Genomic DNA, 15750 nt, shown 5'->3' on the forward strand with positions numbered 1-15750 from the left:
GCCTGACACAGGGCTCGATCTCACCAACTGTGAGATCATGACCTGAACCAAAATCAAAAGTTGGACGCTTAACCAACTGAGCCACCCAGGTGCCCCTCGAATTTTTATTTCTTTTCTTCTGCTTGCTTTAGATTTGCTCTTCCATTTCTACTTTTCTAGAGTGGAAGCTTAGATCATTGATTTTTAGATCAGTCTATCTCAGTGAATGTTCCATGTAAGCATGAGAGGAATGTGCACTCTGCACACTGGATGAAGTAGTTTATAGATGTCCATTATATTCCTAATCTCTTTCTTTGTACATGAGCATAAATACAATCTGTGTGTGTGTGTGTGTATGTGTGTGTGTATGTGTGTACACAAACAATAGATATAATTTGTGTAAGGTCCCTTGAATATACAGATATAATTTCCATAGACATAATCTGATGGTGTACTCTATGCACCAAGTTTTTTATCACACATTTTCATATTTTACTTTACCCTGCACATTCATGACTTTAATAATTCAAACTATTGACATACTGGAATATGGAACATATCAGAAAACTTTACCTCTGCCTGAGCACTACCACTTTCCAAAATGAGGAAAAAGGAAGCTAGAATCACCAAAGAGACTCCAACCCCTATGGAGAACATTAATTTCCCAAGATTCAATGACATCTCAGTCATATTAGGGAGAGCATATTAGTTTACTAGGGCCGTGATACAAAGTACCAAAAACTACATGGCTTAAACAACAGAAATATATTGTCTCAGACTTCCAGAGGCCAGAAGTCTGAGATCAAGGTGTCCACAGGGTTGGAGGGAGGCCTGGGAGGGACAATCTCTTCCATGCCTCTCCTCAGCTAAGGGTGGTTAACTGACAATCTTTGGCACTCCTTGACCCATAGAGGCATCCTCTTGCTCTCTGCCTTCATCTTAACACATCACTCTCCCTTTTAAAAAAATTTTTTTAACGTTTATTTATTTTTGAGACAGAGAGAGACAGAGCATGAACGGGGGAGGGTCAGAGAGAGGGAGACACAGAATCTGAAATGGGCTCCAGGCTCCGAGCTGTCAGCACAGAGCCCGACGCAGGGCTCGAACTCACGGACCGTGAGATCATGACCTGAGCCGAAGTCGGCCGCCCAACCGACTGAGCCACCCAGGTGCCCCATCACTCTCCCTTTTAATAAGAACATGCATCATACTGAATTAGAGGCCCACTCTACTTCAGCAACTAATTACATCTGCAATGACCTTATTTCCAAATAACATCACATTCTGTGATACTGGTGAGTTAGGGCTTTAATATATGAATTTAGAGGGAACATAATTCAACCCAGAACAAGGAACAAACAGGAGCGTGGGTATGACAAAATGGAAGGGCATCCCAGAATTTGGATTCCAGTCTTAACGTGTCAACAATTTGTTGGTGACCTTGAACAAACTGGGCAAACAAGGGAGATCCTATAAATGATACCATTTTCTGGTCTTGTTCTTGAAATAGTACTGTTGTGAGAAGACTGAAAACATAAAGTTTTATTTTTTTAATGTTTTATTTATTCATTTTGAGAGAGAGAGAGAGAGAGAGAGAGAGAGAGAGCGAGCAAACAGGGGAGGGGCAAAGACAGAGGGAGAGAAAGAATTGTAAGCAGGCTTCACGCTGTCAGCACAGAGCCCGATGTGGGGCTTGAACTCACAAACTGAGATCATAACCTGTACCGAAATCAAGAGTAGGGCGCTTAACTGACTGAGCCCCCACAGGCACCCCAAAACATAGAGGTTTAAATAAGATGTTGGATTCTAAGCAAGCCATCAACTCAAAAGAGAGACCTTTTGAGAGGAATGTGGTATGAAGAGGCCCGACACACAAGGGCAGGGTCCCTGGGACTGGTTTGCAACAAAAGCTGCCCTCACACACACAAGGTGCCACAGGACCACTGCCTTCGGGCCATGATCATTCCCAACTTTTCAGAGTTGCAACACCCAACATGTTACAGTTGTTTATTTGATTTCGTGACACTGCCCGTTATTCTCCACCTCCCTGCAGGTTCCCTCTCTCCCAGCCCCAGACAAAGGAACTGCCAAACATGGACTTACTTTTAAAAATTAATTAGGTCTTGAACATTTTATCATACCCAAGATAACTCTATCCCCTTTGTCAAGAATATCAACAAAACAGATGGCCACTGGGCACAGAAATGGCTGGAGGAGATAATACTTAGGACTACCCAAAAGACCATTTTTAGGAAATTATAAATTAGTATTTTTTTAACATTTTTATTTATTTTTGAGAGACAGAGTGTGAGTGGGGGAGGGGCAGAGACAGTGGGAGACACAGAATCTGAAGTAGGCTCCAGGCTCTGAGCTGTCAGCACAGAGCCTGACACAGGGCTCGAACCCACCAACTGTGAGATCATGATCCAAGCCAAAGTCAGACGCTTAACCAACTGAGCCACCCAGGCACCCCTTTAAATTAGTATTTTTTAATACTACCTTATACTTACTCTATTTTGAAGCACTTTCACAATAGCCAGCATATAAATTTGGATGTCAAAGTTACTGGAAAAAATATATAAAACATTAACATATTTGGAATAAGGTAGCTATGGATTTATGGATGATTTTTTATGGGTGACTTCAATTTTTTCTCTACATTTTTCTTTATTTTCAAATATTTCGACTATAGTAAGTGCTGTTACTAATGCAAAATAATAGGGGCACCTGGGTGGCTCAGTTGGTTGAGCATCTGACTTCGGCTCAGGTTATGATCTCACGGCTTGTGGGTTTGGCTTGTGGGTTCATGCCCTATGTGGGGCTCTGTGCTGATAGCTCAGAGCCTGAAGCCTAGCTTCAGATTTTGTGTCTCCGTCTGTCTCTGCCCCTTCCCTGCTCATGCTCTGTCTCTCTCTCTCTCTCTTTCTCTCAAAAAATAAACATTAAAAAAATTTTTTAATCTGAAATAATAATAATAATAATGACCTTAAAAGATGAAGTTTATTCCTTTAGTCAACACTTGTTTATTGAGCACTTACTATATGCCAGGCACTGTCACAGCAGTAAAAAAAACAGCTCCTGTGGAGCTTCCGTTTGGATAAGGAGTGATATTATTGGGCACAGATTGCTTGTTCCTGCGTGTAAAAGTTTACTTTGAGCAGATTTTTGGGGGCAGGTGATACAAGGGGAGAGATTGCAGCCCTCTGAGGGTAACATGTGCCCACAAAGAAGGAAATGATGCTGAATGGAGAAGTGTGAAGGCAGTCAGCAACACTCTTTGTCTGTGTCCAGATTTCACTGGCAGCTAGCTCTTGAAGTCAGAGCTCCACCCTCCCTGGTCCCAGGCTGCCTCTTGTACTCAACTGCCTCCCGGGGGACGTTGTGAAACCTGAGTTGGGAATCACCCACACCTGGGTGGTGCTGGTGAAGGTGGCGCTAAGAACAGGACAGGGCATTCTGCTGACGTCAGTATGCAGAAAGCTAACAGGGCCCATACTTATTAGTTGATGCAGGTGCTGTTCTTTGGCAGGGCAGTGGATTTTCTCTGAGTCACCTTTGAAGGCAACACGCTGCACATTTGGTGAGATGAATAGGCTGAAGGAACTTGTTTTTGGTTATTGCACACATATTACTGATGTCCTAAGATGTAGAGAAATGCTAGTTTTTGCTAGTGACTCGTGGACTTTTTCACTGAGCACTACAATGGAAACTGATGCTCGAAGGGCACTCCAAAATGCATGAAGCCCTATAGGGGCCCAGAATAGAGACAGATAATTACACAGGACTTTGATTTGCCATCACCATGTTTCAGACATGGACTATCAGAGTGGCCCTTTGAGAAAACAAAGTGGTAAGACACATCAAGACAAAAATATCCATATTCCCTGACCCCAGAAATCCCACCCCTGAGAATTTATCCTGAAAAAATAATTTATTTCTGCATTAGCTGTGATACTGAAGCACTGAAAACATCCTAAGTGTCACTATTGGGGAACAGCTAAACAAAGTGTGATAACATCATTCATATAATGAGTATACATCATAGTAATTAGCATAATCACAATTGTAAAGATACATATTCCATCATAAGAAAGTGTATGTACTAGCTTGCTAGGGCTGCTACAACAAAGTGCCACAAACCAGGTGGTTTACACAACAGAAATGTATTGTCTCACAGTTCTGGAAGCCAGAAGTCCAAGATCAAGGTGTTAGTAGGATTGGCTCCTTCTAAGGGCTGTGAGGGAAGAGTCTGCTCCAGGCCTCTCTCCTGGGCTTGTCAACGGCCATCCTCTCCCTGTCCCTTCACATTGTCTTCCCTCTATGCATGTCTATCTCTGTCTTCAAGTTTCCCCTTTTTATAAGGACACCAGTCATATTGGATTAGGAACCCATCTTAATGACATCATTTAACTCAATTACCTCTATAAAGACAGTATCTCCAAATAAGGTCACAGTCTGAGGTACCAGAGGACTTCCATATATTCTTTTTTTTTTTTTGTCTTTTACAGAAAGACATAACAGTGTTTTATGACATAAGTATTTTACAAGATAACGCTGAAAGAAATAAAAACAGCAGCAAACTCTCATTTCGCACTTTCTACGTATCAGATAGTGTTATAAACACTTTTAAATGTGTTAACTCATTCAATCCTCACAGCACCCCTATGAGGCATTAGTATCCTCATGTTGCCAAGAAGGAAATTGAGGCATATCAAATTTAAGTTATTTTCTCAAGGTCATATAGCTAGTAAGTGGTGGAATCAGGCTTTGAACCCAGGAAATCTAGGCTTCACAGACCAAACATTTAACCTCCTCATCATACTGCAAAATTTCATGTGTTATGTTTACAACAGTATGAAAATATGCAAAATAAATTTTTTTTGCCAAGTTTTTTTATTTTTTTATTTTGAGAGAGAGAAAGAGAAAGAGAGAGAGAGAGAGAGAGAGAGAGAGCGAGCATGAGCAGGGAAGGGGAAGAGTTGCGTGGGGTTGGGGGGGAGGACAGAGGATCTGAAGCGGACTCCAAGCTGACAGCAGTAAGCCCCATGCAGGGCTAAAACTCACAAACCGTGAGATCATGACCTGAGTCAAGGTCAAATGCTTAACTTGACTGAGCCACCCAGACACCCTTGCAGACAAAGTCTTAATAGAATATGCAAAAATGAAAGCAGTTTATAATTAGAAGAGGTTACTTTTTATGTTACATTCCTGGTTTTTAATGTTTTTAAGTTATTTATTTATATGGGGAGAGGGAACACAAGCAGGGGAAGGGCAGAGAGGGAGAGAGAGAATCCCAAGAAGGCTCTGTGCTGACAGCTGACGGTCAGTGCAGGACTTGACCTCATAAACCGTGAGATCATAACCTGAGCCGAAATCAAGAGTGAATGCTCAACCTACTAAGCCACCCAGGTGCCCCGATGTTACATTACTTTTACAATTAATACATTCACATGCACTCATAGACTTTTTCTAAAAATGATGCTTTGAAAACGTTTCCACAATCTGAGAAATTTTTTTAATGATACCATACATCAAAAGATGAGTAATAATAAACATTTGGGATGGCTGGCCTCCATGGAGGGCCCCAGTTATCCTTGCCTTCTGATAGTCACGCCCTAATATGGTCCTTTCACGTGTAGTAAGGGTTGACTTGCATGACTAATGATTCCATGGAAGAGGTGACAGTATGTGACTTCTAAGGCAAAAAAAAAAAAAAAAAAAAAAAAAAAAAGCAGGAGCACCTGGGTGGCTCCAACGGTTAAGTGTCTGACTTCGTCTCAGGTCACCATCTCACAGTCAATGAGTTCAGGACCTGTGTTGGGCTCTGTGTTGACAGTGCAGAGCCTGGAGCCTGCTTCAGATACTGTGTCTCCCTCTCTCTCTGCCCCTCCCTCGCTGACACTCTATGTCTCTTAAAAATGAATAAATATTTAAAAATTTAAAAATTAAAAATTAAAAAAAAAAGCATTCACTGCAGCTTCCATTTTGGTCTCTTTGATCTCTTGCTCTGGGAGAAGCCAGCCTTATGCCTTGATACCCAGCAATCCTATGGACACCCCCTGTGAAGAGGAATCGAGGCCCCCTGAGAGTAGCTGCATTAACTTGTCCACCACGTGACTGGATGACCTTTGAAGCAGATCCTCTGGGCGCATTAAAACCTAGATTACTACAGTCCTAACCAAACTCTTGGCTACAGCCTCATGGGAGACCCACGAATGACCCAGTCAAAGCACTCCTGAAACTGACCCACAGTACAGTAAAGAGAAGAATGTCCCCCTCCGAGATGTCCACAGCCTACTCCCCGAGATTTCCACAGCCTACTCCCCGGAAACCGAATATGTCACCTCACATGGCCAAAGCAACTTATCAGATATGATTAAGAATCCTATAGCAGGGAAATTATCCTGGATTATCGGGGTGGGTCTAGTCCCTGGAGACTGAACTCTGACGTGCCAGGGATCTAAACCTTTTGCAACCTTTCAAAATGATAGCTACTGTAAGAGGGGTAATTCTTCTTTTTTTTTTTTTTAATTTTTAAATGTTTTTATTTATTTTTGAGACAGAGAGAGACAAAGCATGAGCAGGGGAGGGGCAGAGAGAGAGGGAGACACACAATCCAAAGCAGGCTCCAGGTTCTGAGCTGTCGGCACAGAGCCCGACATGGGGCTCAAACTCACGGACTGTGACATCATGACCTGAGCTGAAGTCGGATGCTTAACCAACTGAGCCACCCAGGCACCCCTTTGTTTTTCTTTTAAAATTTTTTTTAATGTTTTTTGTAAGAGGGGTAATTCTTAATTATGCAAGTGAATGGCTTATACTGAGAGGAGTCCCCCCAGCTCTGAGGACTGAGCCTGCCCTTGATAATTTTTCTTTCCTCTACAGAAATGTGGACGAGGTACAGAAATTATTTTTTGTTTTATTTTGTAGAGTATCAAAAATTATTCAACAGTTAGAAATGAGGCAAGAGATAACTTCATGTCTTCAATGCTATATGGAGTGCTGTGGAGCAGGCCCACACCAAATTACTGATTCTCTAGGGGGTAGTGTGCTTTTGTTTGACGTATCACTTGTCTTGATTCAGGGTCAGGTTCTGTAAAGCTGGATCCTCTTTTGGATTGGTCAATTGCAAGTGCTTTTTGGAAAGTAAAGATTGAAGTGACTTCCTGTCTAATAGAATAACTTCAAAGCTTATAGCTTATGGTCCTTTAGGTAAGATGACCAACTGTTCCCATTTGCTTTGGGACTGAGGGACTTCCCAAGACAAAGAACTTTTAGTGATAAAAGCAGGAGTGTCCTGGGCAAACTGGGGCTGTTGCTCATTCAACTCATCCAACCAGTAAGACACTAGCCAGTTTGGGAGCTGACTTGACCATCTTCTTTTGGTGTGTTGTCTTGCATTGTCTAGAAATACTTTGGTCTCTCCCATAGGCCTTTGAACCAATTTTCTCATACTGCCATTCTGTCATTAGTAATAAACAATCTAAATAAATAAGTAAAGCTAAATAAATCATTGATACACACTTTATAATTGTGTAAGAGTCATTATGTTTAACCATTTTAAATGAGCACTTTGATAAGAGAAGGGGTTTCTCTGGTGAGGAGAAGTAGAATGATACTCTGCCAGGACACCAGGCCCTGGGGATTCTACTGGAGCAGCTGTTTCTGTTTTTCATCCCTTCATTGATCCCCTCTCTTTTGAGTCTATAGATATGCTTAAGTCCCTTCTTTCCAGAAATGTGGCCTCCCCTTCCTCCCCGCAATGGTCCTGCCTCCTACCATTCTTACTCAAGAGTGTAGTCTGACTCCTTCCTGGCAAGAAGGAATCATCATCCTCTCATGACTCAGTTAAGGTCACCTTTACAGTCCAAATACAAGTGACAGTTTCCAATCTTGGACTTATATTCTCTGTAATAAAAATTTATAGCTACCAACACCTGACAATCATTGGGTATCCGATGTTCTTTGAGTGTTTGTTTTCATTGAGCATTTGATATTCTATTCCCCATGCTCTTAGCTACCTGGCCACTTAGAGATTACTACTTCCTGTTGATGGAACTAAATACTTTCTTGATATCACTCAAGTCCACATCTTTGCCATCCCCAATGCCAACGCCTCAACTTGGGCCAGCTCTCCCTGCAAGCTCGACCCTGAGCTCAAGAGTTGGACGCTTAACAGACTGAGCCACTCAGGTGCCCCTGAGATGTTATTTCTGTCATTTTCCTGGTTAAAAGCCAGCCATCTCTGGTGGTTCTGCATGACCTGTAGTCATAAACCTAGCATGCATCCCAATAGACAAATACAGTTAACCCTTGAACAACATGAGTCTGAACTGCATGGGTCCACTTACATGTGGATGGTTTTCAATAAATATAGTACATCACTGTAAATGTATTTTCTCTTCCTAGTGATTTTAATAGCATTTTTCCCCTCTAGCCTACTTTATTGTAAAAATATAATATGTAACATGTATAACATACAAAACATGTATTAGTTGACTGTTATGTTACCGTTAAGTTTTGGGGGAGTCAAAAGTTACACGCAGATTTTTGACTGCACAGGGGCTTGGTGCCCCTAACCCTCGTGTCATTCAAGGGCCAAATGTATTTATTTATAAATTACATATGTGTACCATTGTATTCACATATTAGAAAATCAGGTACAGAAAAAGAAATTCATGGGGTACCTGGATGGCTTCGTCGGTTAAGTGACTCTTGATTTCAGCTCAGGTCATGATCTCACAGTTGTGAGATTGAACCCTGTGTGGGGCTCTGTACTGACAGTGTGAAGCCTGCTTGGGATTCTCTCTCTCTCTTTCTCTCTCAAAATAAATAAATAAACTTAAAAATATATGTATCCCCTTAAAAAATAAATAAACGCAAAAAAGAAAGAAAGAAACAGAAATTCCCAACAAGATAGCATTTACAAATTAAAGCACTAATATTTTTTCCCTCCCCCAGTGGAGGTTGTGTGCCCTTGCTTGGAGTCCACAGACCTGCAGCAGGAAGTCCATGTCCATATGGCTGACTTTCTTTTTTCCTTTTTCTTTTAAAAAAAAAATTTTTTTGTTTTAATGTTTTATTTATCTCTGAGTGTGAGAGTGTGAGCAGGGGAGAGACCGAGAGAGAGGGGAACAGAAGATCTGAAGCGGGCTCTGCACTGAGAGCAACAAGCCCAATGTGGGGCTCAACCCCACAAACTGTGAGACCATGACCCGAGCCAATGTCAGACGCTCAACCAACTGAGATACAGAGGCACCCCTGACTTTCAAGTCTAGTCATGATCTGGCCCCTACCCATCTCTGTCTCCTTTCCCTTCACATCCTCCCTTTCTCCCAGGGCTGGCTCAAGTAGAAGGATTTGAACTTGAAGCTCCCCAAACCTGCCTTTCCATTGGCTGCCCCCTTTGTTTAGAATGCTGTCCCCTGCTTTTGCTCCCCAACTCCCAAGCCCCTTTGTCTTATATATTCCTAAAAGCACTCTGTCCTCTGGGAAGCTGTTTTTTGGTTACTTCTGCCCCCTCCATACCCCGTGTACACCCATGTACATCTTTTTCTTTGCCCTGCCTCAAGACTGTCTTTAAAAGACAGTCTCGTTCACTTAGGAGTCAACAGTGCCTGATAAACAATAATGGTGACGGTAAGAACAGTGAATACTTTTATAGTATTAACTCTGCCAACCACTGCTTCAAGTATTTTACACATATTTACTTGATTTAATCCTAGGAGATGGGTACAATTATCCTTATTCTGCAAACACGAACATCTGGGCAAAGAGAAGTTGAGAAACTTCCTAAGGTCATTTATGTAGTATGCAAAGTTCAGGAAACATTGAACTAAACTGAACTGTGTGCTTTTTCTATCACGCCTCTGATGAGAGAAATAGAGTCACCCAGGCCAGTTGGGCAAGGAAATGCTCAGGCTGAGGAAAGGGGAGTATGGCGAGGACACCCCAGCCTGAGCCTGCGCTGCCCCCTGCTGGCCAGCTCTGCCCTTGCTGCAGGCTAAACAAGGTCAGAAGTCCTCTCTGTCACCAGAGCTAGAGCCTGGAGTCTGGGGACCAGCACAGGATATTCCGAAAGAGAGAGGGAGCCAGGAGATACAGGGAATATGCAGGAATTTCCTCTTGATCCACACACCTGAAGGACTGTTTCCCTGATAGGGATGGCTGAATGAAACCACTCAGAGTTAAGAACACAAGTGGGAAAGTCAACCCTCCACTCCCAAGTGCCATAGAACATATCCCAAACCAACAGAAATGTTTATTTTTTAACAAAAAATTTAGGTGAGGATTTGGATTATTCTCACATTAGGCTCTCCCTTCAGGTGGAAAATTGAATGCTAATTTATATTAACAGATTGGTTCTCAAATGGGGTGCTTTGTGGAACTATTAAAAACTGCAGATGCCCAGGTTTCATTCCAAGCATGCTAAGTCATAACCAGCAGTGTAGGGGCACCTGGGGGGCTCCGTCGGCTAAGCGTCTGACTCCTGATTTGGGCTCAGGTCAGATCTCACTGTTTGTGAATTTGAGCCCCAAGTTGGGCTCTGTGCTGACAGCGTGGAGCCTGCTTGGGATTCTCTCTCTCCCTCTCTCTCTCTTTGTCCCTCCCTTGCTCTCTCTCCCTCTCCCAATAAATAAATAAACATGAAAAAAAAAAAAAAGAACCAGCAGTGTGTACTATTTTTCCTCAGAGCTAGCCTCTTGCTACATTTTCCCAAACTCGAAATCTCTAAGACCATTTAGCATCCCACTTTTCCAGTTTAAGTAAAGGCAATGCCTTTCTATTTGTGCTTCAGCAGAAAACGGTGTTATTTTACAACTCTAAAATGTAGATAATCAATAGCAATGAAAAAAAGTAAAGTTTTACCTTTGGACATACAAATTCTATCTTGTCTGGTAGAGGTTCAACTGATTTTCCTTTTGCTCTTTGCAAACAGTTGGTTTTGCCTCCTTTGTACACCTGTTTCATGATTCCTGATCTATACTGGGTGTGTTCTTCAGATTTTCTTTTGAACCTGTGGTAACATCTGCCTGATTTCCCCCCATGACTACTGAGTTAAATAAAAGGTTTAGCATGTGTCCGTTTTATATGTGAATGAGAGTTGTGATCGTACCTTTTCAGGAAATTTCTCTTTAACACACCACTGGCGAGTACTTTCCTTTTCTATAGTCTTTGGCCATCTGCTACTGGAGCTCTTTGGTTTGGTTGAACATTCAACCTTCACAAGAGGGCTCCTGTCCTTGTAATCTTCTAACTATATGCATAATGTCTGTCCACGAGTTCCTGGAAGAAGGTAAAAGAATCAAAAGATTTTATATTTATATTTTATTCACCAATATCTTGCAGGTGACAGTGGTTGTCAGCTGGGACTAACAGCCATAACACCCAAACGTGGCTTTTTCATGTAGCCTGAGATTCCTCACATTACTTGACTGGGTTCCAAGATGGAGCATTCTCAGAGACAGCCAGAAGGAAGCTGCACTGCCTTTTATGACAGGACTGAGAAGCCATTTCTATTCAGGGCCAGCTTCACAGAATGTGACCTGTGCAGTCACCCAGGGCTCCGTACTTAGAAGAGACCCACACTTGGTTTACCACTCTGTTGTCACCATCTTAAAATTCCCAATAATATTTAAACAAAGGGCCCCACATTTTTATTTTGCACTGGGCCCCACAAATTATGTAGCCAGCCCTGAATCTCTTTGTCCAGCAACCATAATGTCCTGCCCAGGCTCACAGGGTGGGGATTGAGACTCCCCATCTTGAGGGGGCAGTGCCAAAGTTTTGGAAGAGTAAGGGGGGCTGGAAATACTGGTGTGGTCTTTTTTAGAAAAGGCAATCTGCCACAGACAGTTTGTGGAGAAGTTAAGGCACATAACCCGGAGATCGGAAAGACCTTCCTCCACGGCCTCCCACAAAGACATATCCGTGTCCTCCTCGTTCCACAAAGCATCCTAACGAGAATAAAAAGGCAAATGCATCTACCCACCTGTCTACTCAGCAAATCCTGACTGAGCACATAATGGGAAGCATTTGCAGATGACTCTTAGAGACCCTGCCCTTAGCGGACTTGGTGCTCGGAGTGATGGTGTCTGTGAAGGGAGAAGAGAAAGCAAAGGGTGAAGCACTATTTAAAAAGAGAAAACAGGGGCGCCTGGGTGGCTTGGTCGGTTAAGTGTCCGACTTCGGCTCAGGTCATGATCTCACGGTTGTGAGTTCGAGCCCTGTGTCGGGCTCTGTGCTGACAGCTCAGAGCCTGGAGCCTGTTTCAGATTCTGTGTCTCCCTCTCTCTCTGCCCCTCCCCTGTTCATACTGTCTCTCTCTGTCTCAAAAATAAATAAACGTTAAAAAAATTTAAAAAAAAATCAAAATAAAAAATTAAAAAGAGAAAACAAGCTTGGGGTGCCTAGGTGGCTCTGTAGGTTAAGCATCTGACTTCAGTTCAGGTCATGATCTCAAGGTTTGTAAGTTTGAGACACGTATCAGGCTCTCTGATGTCAGCACAGAGCTTGCCTCAGATCTTCTGTCTCCTTCTCCTCTTGCCCCTCCCCAGCTCATTCTCTGCCCAACCCCCCCCCCCAAAATAAATAAAAACATTTTTAGAAAGGGAGAGAGAAAACAAGCCCCAAATGGTTTGCCCCACACAGCAGCAAACCAGTAAGTAGCCGATCAAAGTAAAGATACATGGGAATGCAAGCTGGTGCAGCCACTCTGGAAAACAGTATGGAGGTTCCTCAGAAAACTAAAAATAGACCTACCCTACGACCCAGCAATTGCACTACTAGGTATTTACCGAAGGGATAAGGTGTGCTGTTTTGAAGGGACACATGCACCCCCAGGTTTATAGCAGCACTATCCACAATAGCCAAAGTATGGAAAGAGCCCAAATGTCCATCGATGAATGAATGGATAAAGAAGATGCGGTATATATGTACAATGGAGTATTACTCGGCAATCAAAAAGAATGAAATCTTGCCATTTGCAACTATGTGGATGGAACTGGAGGGTATTATGCTAAGTGAAATTAGTCAGTCAGAGAAAGACAAAAATCATATGACTTCACTCATTTGAGGACTTTAAGAGATAAAACAGATGAACATAAGGGAAAGGAAACAAAAATAATATAAAAAAGGGAGAGGGACAAAACAGAAGAGACTCATGGAGAACAAACTGAGGGTTGCTGGAGGGGTTGTGGGAGGGGGGATGGGCTGAATGGGTAACAGGCACTAAGGAATCCACTCCTGAAATCACTGTTGCACTATATGCTAATTTGGATGTAAATTTTAAAAAATAAAAAATAAAATTAAAAAAATTGTTTTTAGAAATGTATCATATAGTCATTGTAGAGATTTGGGAAATTAAAAAAAAAGAATTAAGAAGAAAATTAAAACAGCCATAATTCCACCATCTAGAATAAATGATTTTAATATGCCACAAAATATAATATAAACATGTTAGCAAAGTGAAGATTACAATGGATACATAACTGTTATTTATGCTTTTACTACTACTGTTTGAAAATTATTATACATGTGAGTAGGGTATAAAATAAAATGATGGAAAACAATTGGGAATTACAAAAAAAAAAAGTAAAGATACGAAACAAAACAAAAACAAAGGAAACAAAAAGGTGAGCTGGTGAAGGGGGTTGTTTATTCAAAAAGAGGGTTGCAGAGCCCCAGAGGGAAGGTCTGAGAGGCAGCACTTTGCCACTTGAACCATCCTGTGTCTGCCCGTTCACCAGACCTCCTGTATAGCCACAGTTGTGCCAGGCTCAGAACAGGGTATCATTCAAATAAGTATCTGTGGAAGGCCCTAGGATTAGGTCCACAGGGCTCCTGTGGGCTGCTGTGTGGCAGGTAGGCCTGTGATCTCACCCTCCTGGGTTTCCTACTACCTCACTCAGCACTTCTTAATCCTCTCAGTGTTGGCTCTAAATGTTAGATTTCCCAGGGACTCTGCCCAAGGCCTTCCTCTGCATTCTAACCCCTCTGTCCTCAGGTGAGTGCCTTTACTCCCACGGAGTGTCTCCACCCCACCCTCTCCCTGCTCCAGACTCATTCACCTATTCCTTCACAACTGAACACCTACACTTAGATGAATCACAGTCACCTCAAATTTTGCATGTCCAAAATGGAACTTTCCATTTTTCCCCATATCTTGTTCCCTCCAGTCTTCCCAATTCAGTAAATGACTGCCTCCACGGCCCAGTCACTTCTCACTTGCCTTCACTCCCCTACATCCAATCCATCCTGTAAGTTCTTCCTGGATGAGAAGGAGGCAGCTTTGGGGATATCTGAGAGAATGTTCCAGAAAGAGAAGCTCCTCCACTACCCAGTCACTTCTCACTTGCCTTCACTCCCCTACATCCAATCCATCCTGTAAGTTCTTCCTCCAAACCACAACCTGGATCTGAACATTTCTCACCAGCAACTGAGTCACTATCACCCATCAGATTGCTTTGGTAGCTTCTTTTTCTTCTTCTTTCTTTAAAGTTTATTTTTTTATTGCGAGAGAGAGAGAGAGAGAGAGAGCAGGGGAGGGGCAGAGAGAGAGAGGGAGAGAGAAAGAATCCCAAGCAGGGTCCGTGCTGTCAGCATGGAGCACAACATGGGGCTCCAACTCACAAACCTGAGAGACCATGACCTGAGCCAAAACCAAGAGTCGGATGCTTAAGTGACTGAGCCACCCAGGCGCCTCTGCTTTGCTGGCTTCCTAATTCATCTGATGCCTCTACCCTTGGCCTCCTGTCATCCACCCTCCACACAAAAGCCAGAGTAGTATTGTAAAACCATAAATCAGAACAAGTCATTCTCTTGCTCAAAACTATTCAGTGTTTTCCCATTACTTTCAGAACAAAAATGCAGAGTCTTCACCATAAAGACCCTACATCACCTGCTCCACCTCTCAGCGTCATCCCATCCCCTCTCACTCCCCTCGCAGAAACCTTCTTCTCCAGCTCTCTGCATTACTCAGCTTCTCTTTCTGGAACGTTCTGTCAGCTATCCCCAAAGCTGCCTCCTCTCATCCAGGACTGAACTCAAAGGTCCCTTCTCAGACCTGCAGAAAGAAACCTGCCCTCCTCCTTGTTAAATTTTAGACATTGTCTTCTTTCTTCCTCTAGGGCCCTTTCTCTCTTTTCTCACACACGCCAGAAGGGAAGCGCCTGCAATGAGAGTTTACCATTGTATCTCCAAGGGCCTGCTAGAGTAGGTGCTCACATATATTTGTCTAAAGGATTCATTAACAGACGGCAATTTTATGTTTTTAAATATCCAAACTTGACAAAAGAAAAAGCTGCCTATTCCGTGTAGGTTAGTCATTTTAAAAAACGTTCATAAGCCCAGGGCTATTGCAGTAGACGAACTGGCCACAAGCACCCCTGAACAACACAGTTGTTAAGGACAGCAGAAGAGGGAGGAAGACAGAGAGGGCCAGTGGAAGGGAAGCCGGCTGGGTGGCTGGGTGTTTGGAGGGCCAGAAAAATGGGTGAGCGAACGGATGGGCACGCTCTGGGAACGCACACCCACGGGGCTGAGAAAGTCGAGAACTCACTTCCCTTTGCCACCCACCTTTCGGGGTCACTGAGAGGATACGCCAAAGAAGACGAGGTGTGGTGGGCGGGAGGTCGTCAGCTCCGCTGCGCGCAGAGCAGCGAGCCACACCCCCAAGCCCTAGCCCAGCACGCGCTTCCCGCTTCTCGAGCGCCCAGCCGCGCCCCCTGCCGGCAGCGCGCTTAGGTGAGCACTCCCCGAGCCCGCCGTGCC

At 43.3% G+C, this 15750-nt stretch overlaps 1 protein-coding gene across 2 annotated transcripts in view; it reads right to left on the reverse strand.

The window, feature by feature from the left end:
* The window catches only part of TAT (tyrosine aminotransferase), a 49666-nt gene that overhangs the window by 33128 nt on the left and 788 nt on the right, over positions 1-15750 (reverse strand). Inside the window, exons 1-3 of one of the 2 annotated variants that reach the window (XM_047835704.1) lie at positions 15556-15663; positions 11972-12074; positions 11096-11265 (exon numbers count right to left, since the gene is read on the reverse strand). The gene's annotated coding sequence lies outside the window, so the exon portion shown is untranslated. Of the gene's footprint in view, positions 1-11095; positions 11266-11971; positions 12075-15555; positions 15664-15750 lie in introns of those variants that run through there. The other variant, XM_047835703.1, reaches the window with a different exon arrangement.

Source organism: Prionailurus viverrinus, chromosome E2, assembly GCF_022837055.1.
Source record: "Prionailurus viverrinus isolate Anna chromosome E2, UM_Priviv_1.0, whole genome shotgun sequence".
NCBI lineage: Eukaryota > Metazoa > Chordata > Mammalia > Carnivora > Felidae > Prionailurus > Prionailurus viverrinus.